General features: G+C 35.4%; 1 protein-coding gene across 1 annotated transcript in view; it reads right to left on the bottom strand.

Moving 5' to 3' along the window:
• RBM20 (RNA binding motif protein 20) overlaps positions 1-5,882 on the bottom strand; it is a 239,826-nt gene that overhangs the window by 153,459 nt on the left and 80,485 nt on the right. The gene's annotated exons all lie outside the window — the stretch shown is intronic.

Genomic DNA, 5,882 nt, shown 5'->3' with positions numbered 1-5,882 from the left:
AAGCAAAAAAATGAACTCTTCCTCCATACCTGGCCAAAGGATGCTCTTTGAAGCTCTTCCCTGCCTCAATGGAATCCAGATCTGACAAGCAAGTCTTTTAAGCTACCTGGAGTTGTGCTAAAATTTAGTCAAACAATGGTAACTGGCTTTCTAAATTTCATCAAGTTTGACTAACAGCTTTTCAATATTTTATAAAACAGTAATAAAAAGTCTTTGTTTAGACTTCCTTCACAACCTTAAGAATTTATTTTCTCTGTTGTCTGCCCTTTACTTTCTGCAATTATGTCAAGAGAGTTAAGGAAAAATCAATTAGAGATGTTCTAACCAAATTCCCTCAACATGTCTTTTCATTCTCCAGAGCATCTTTTCAATTCAACTGGCATGGCTAAAAATCTATTATACACCAGATACTATGCTAAATTTTAGGATCATAAAGACCAAAAAAGCTCCTGCTTCCAAGAAACTTATATGTTAGGGATTCACATTTAATAAGGCAGATAAATGTCTATTAAATGGAAGTGAAGGATCCTTCCATCTCTAATTCTTGGTGAATCAATGAACCAAATAACAAAATTTAAGTGTACTTTATCTTAAACTTTCTGGTATTTTTACGAACAGGGAAAGGGAGAAGAAAACAGAGAAGGACTAATGCACCTCTTTTGGATTTATAAGTTAAGGTATCATATGGATAAGAAAGGAAAGCTGGAGCAAAATGGGGAAACAACAAATAAGCAAAGTGGGCTCATATTATATATCAAATTGCCTTAGCTCTCCAAATCCTACTGCCATGACACTGAAAAAGTCCAAGTGTTGTTTTTTTCCCCTAGCATATTCCTGAAATGATCTTCCATTAAGGATTTTTTGTTTTTTGGTTTTTGTTTTCGTTTTTCTTTTCAATTTCAAGCCTACAATATTTGCAACAGTTAATATATCCACCAGGAATGAAACACAATTTATATGGTATGCCAAGCTTGCTCATAGCAAGGAAATCCAGCTCAGAAGATTCTCAGATTATCAGACAGTGATAGCAGGAATGTCACAGTCTCCATTGCTTGATGTAGGAGGAACATTTATCAGAGAGACAACTGCCATGAAATTACCATCTCTCTTTCCCACTAGAGTGGTAAGGAGCTGGTATGTATGCATGTTTATGTGTGTATATATAAATGATTTTTGTTGGAAGAACTCATTTCCCATTATTCTATACTTGAAAGAAGAGAAGGGTTTAATGTAAATAATGGGTTATGATCACTTTTAACTCTCAATCTTCCCATTGAAAGGGCAGAGTAATTCACCACTCATCATGGGTTCCACAATTCACACAATTCCCACTAAAGTACATAATTCTGAGAACTGTTTAGTACCAGTGGTTCCAGATGCTATCCAAACAGCAGGAAATAGATATAAATTTTTCCTTGTAAACTTAGGGGGCTTTCCAGCATTCTTGGACAAGACTTAGACCATCAGTTGATAAGGATCCAATTCCAACTGGGGATTCTAGCAAGGAGAAAATCTGACTGAAATCTGATAGGTTTTGAAGTCACCAGACTTGAAGATAGTGGGAAGGAAATTGTAGTTTTCCCCCCCTTCACCATTAACTTGATGAAAAATCTGAGCTCCTTATGCCTCATTTTACATATTTAAATGGCCATACTTCCTAAATGCAAAAAATTATGCTTTAAAACTTCACCGTAAAAAAGAACTGTGTAAAATTTATAATACAAGTCATTTCCCAATTGATAAATGGTCAAAACAGACAATTTTCAGATGATGAAATTAAAGTCATCTACAGTCATATGAAAAAATGCTCTAAGTCACTATTGATTTAGATAGTACCACCTCAAACCTCTCAGACTGGCTAAGATGATGGGAAAAGATAATGATAAATGTTGGAGGGGATGTGGGAAAATTGGAATACTAACGCTTTGTTGATAGAATTGTGAAATGATCCAACCATCCGGGAAAGTAATTTAGAACTATGCCCAAAAGGCTATATATAAAACTATGCAATACCTTTTGATCCAACAGCAGTCATACTGGATCTATGTCCCAAGAAAATCATGTGCAAACATGTTTGTAGCAGCTCTTTTTGTGTTGGCAAAAATTGGAAAATGAGTAGATGCCTATTAGTTGAGGAATGGCTGAATAAGTTATAGTACATGAAAGTAATGAAATATTATTGTTCTATTAAAATTGCTATGCTGATTTTAGAAAGACCTGGAAAGATTTACATGGATTGATGCTGAATGAAATAAGTAGAACCAGGAATACAGTATACATAGTAACAGCAAGATTGTGCTATGATCAGCTATGAGAAACATGGTTCTCCTCAGCGATTCAATGATCCAAAACAATGCCAATAAACTTGGCATAGAAAAGACCATCTGCATCAAGAGAGAGAACTAGGAAGAATGAATATAAATCAACACATGGTATGTTCACTTTTTTCCTTTTTCTTCTATTTTGTTTCCTCTTGTAGCTCTTCCCTTTTGTTCTGATTTTTCTCTCCCAACATGATTAGCCAGAAAAAAAAAGACAAAAGGAAAGTTCCATTGCTGTGGGATTGTCATCTAAAGACTTTCTATCTCCTTCCAGTAATAGCCTACATACAGAAAATGCTTAATAAATGATCTGCTGAACTAAGTTTAATATGAAACAAAGTTATATCACTTTCCCATTCTAAGGGGAAAAAGGAGATAAAAATGTCTTTGGCATTATTTCAGGTGATGCATCATCCAACAGTTTTCTGCCTTATTCAAATTCACTTTAACCATCAAGTCATTTTGAAAAATAGAATCAATGATAGTTTAGGTTCAGACACATTTAGATATCATTATGAGATTTATAAACCATTTTACTCACAGCAGTCCTGTGAAGTGGGTAACAGAAATATTTTTGTCCATATTCCAAAGATGATGAAAATGAGTGAGACTTAAACTGTGCCCAATGACAGACAGAAAATAATAGAGAAACAACTCAAAACCTACATCTTCTAGTTTTAAACCAAGCATGAGATGGATTGAGTATCAGCTCTGAAGTTGAGAGAACCTGAATTCAAAACCAGCCTCAGATAAAGTCACTTAACCCCAATTACCTTACACACAAAAAAAGATTATTCCCTAATAGTTCAATAGTTTAGACCTCTCCTATATGAACTTATATGGATAGCAAGACCTTATAAAAATCTTACCTGCAAAACTATGACTTTATTTAAAAATTGAGACATTATTATTAATAAAGATGAAATTCTATGTCAAATCATGTCAACAAGCATTCATTTTATAGTCCTATCATATGTGCCAATCATTGGATATGCTGAGAAAAACAAGAACTGTCCTTATCTTTAAGGAAGGCAAATAGATATGTACAAGATAAACTGGTGATAATTACTAAGGGATGGCATTAAGGAAAACTGGAAAAAGTTTCTTGAAGAAAATGTGAATTAAGCTGAGACTTGAAGAAAAGCAAGTAAGCCAGGAAGTAGATATAAAAAGGAAGAGAAATCCAGGCATGGGAAATATCCAGTGCAAACTCATTGAACTGGGGATGGAGTATCTTATATAAGGAATAGCAAAAAGAACAGTGCCTCTGGAACAAAGGACATAGAGTTGTGAGATATAAGACTAGAAATAGAGGAAGAGATCAGGTTATGAAAGGCTTTAAATCTTGAAAATTGAAACTGAATATTAAGTGATCTATTATCTTCAGCTTAAAAGCTGAATATATATCTCCAAAATGCTATTAGTGAACCTTTACAGAAATTTGATCCTATGTTGCATACCTGGAAGTAATGATAATAATAGCCTTTAGATTTTGAAAACATTATCTTCATTTTCCAGATGATAAAAATGGGTTTTGTAAAGGTTAAGAGACTCACAATATAACACAAAGATAATAAACAGCAGATGTAGGACCCATGCCTAGATTATCTAGCTCATGGAGAATTCCTATTCAGGATGTTATTAGGAAATGGGAGAGGAAGAGAAAGAAAAGGGGGAGGAAAAGGAGAATTTGTTGCAGAAAAGAGAGAGAGAGAGGGAAGAGATAGGAATTGAAGAAGAGGAAGGGGGAAATAGATGATAAATTTCTCTTGTTAAAAACGAGAGAGAGAGATCTTTTAAGGACACTCCTTGGTTTTTCCAAAGCAACAGACTATGAATAAAAAGCTAACTGTGTATTTGAACTCTACCATCAAATAGTTCTGAAAAAGCCAAAACCCATCAGGGTGGCTCACAGACATGTGGTGCAGACATGTAAATTACTCATGGGTTTTTGCCTTCACTATGCATGACTTGGCCATCTAAAACATATTTTACAACAGCTTAGACTCTGACATTGTATCATGCTCCCTTGTCCAAAACCAAGAGGTTCTTTAAAACTGGCATATCAAATAATAGAATCTCAGTGAGCTAGATTTTTTTTCTTTTGCAAATGTCACCAAATAAAGGATTCTTTCTGCCTTCCCAAGTCAGGTTCCCTACTCCAGGATTAGGATGACTCTAATAATTATCTTCAGATAGACCTATTTTCTACAACAGAGATCCTTTCCTGTAGTCACCATATTTGAAGGCATTTGCAAACATTTCACAGGAACATATCTTCCAAGTCAACATATATCACAGCAATCATATTCTGAGTCACAACTTTTTTTTGCAGAATTGAATAAATACTGAACTCTTCTGCACCTTTGGGAGAAGTCCATAAGCATTAGGGCAAGAGAGATGACCCAGGGAAAGGGAAGCCAGAGAGTTTATTTCCAATCCAGGATCACAAGGCCTCTTTAGGTGTGCTGACTACAAGCTCAGTCCCTGTCACTCCCAAGGGACACTTGGGAGTGAGATGGATTGTAAGGTGAGAACCACTAAAAAGCCTCACATGACACCACTTGGGACGCCTGAAGCACTGCAGTTGCTGCCTCTATATCCTCATTTGTGGGTGTTGCAGCACATACTTGGAAGATGGGTCTTGAAGGGCATTCATGATACTGACAGGCAAGATAATTTTTTCTATTTGAAAAAAAATATCAATTTAGTAGTCTAAGGGCTTGTTAGATGTCTGACTCATAAATCCACTCTCACAGAAACAGCTGCTTCATGGGATTCTTTGTCTTTTAATCCAATATTCATTCATTCATTCATATAAGCAAGAAAATATTTACTGAACATTTACTGTATCTTAAGTTCCCTTTGCTCTGGGAGAATACAAGTAAGTATAACAACATCTCTGCTCCTCAGGAATCTTACATTTAGCTAGACACACATGAAAGTTAAATAATACAAAGAATTCTATGTTGGTATCTTCCTCAATTCCAAGTGAGTAGTAGAGACAAATATTTGAAGAGCAGAGAGAATGGAGAGCTAATAGGAATCTAATAATGAAAACTAGAAAGGACATTAGAAATTTTCTAAATGAGGAATCTCATAGATGAGGAAACTATGGGATTCATAATTTGCTCAATATCATTCAGATAGTATATATCAGAGCTTGAATTCAAATTCACATTTTCTAATTCTAGATACAGCTTTACTCTTTCCATTATACTCAAGTGCCATCTACCATTCTAATCTGGGAGTACTCAGTCAGGGAAGATATCATGGAAGAAGTGAGAGCTAAGTGTGGCTTTGAAGGGTAACTAGGAAAAGTCAAGAAAACAAGCCAGCTTGGACCAGAGTCCATTGTGGAAGAAGATTAGATAGGTAGATTGGGGATAGGCTAAAGGAGATGGGCTAAGGAACTTCATTAACTAAGCACCACAGCCAAGTCAGATGGGAGGGGAGGGAGAGCATTAAATAAGCATAAGCCCGGCTCAAAAAAGAGATATACTAAAAATGGGGGAAAGTCAATGAGAATAAGTCTTTGGTTACAATTATGATGAGCTCTAG

The sequence above is a fragment of the Sarcophilus harrisii genome, chromosome 2 (assembly GCF_902635505.1).
Source record: "Sarcophilus harrisii chromosome 2, mSarHar1.11, whole genome shotgun sequence".
Classification (NCBI taxonomy): domain Eukaryota; kingdom Metazoa; phylum Chordata; class Mammalia; order Dasyuromorphia; family Dasyuridae; genus Sarcophilus; species Sarcophilus harrisii.
This window is presented reverse-complemented; position numbering and strand designations above follow the sequence as displayed.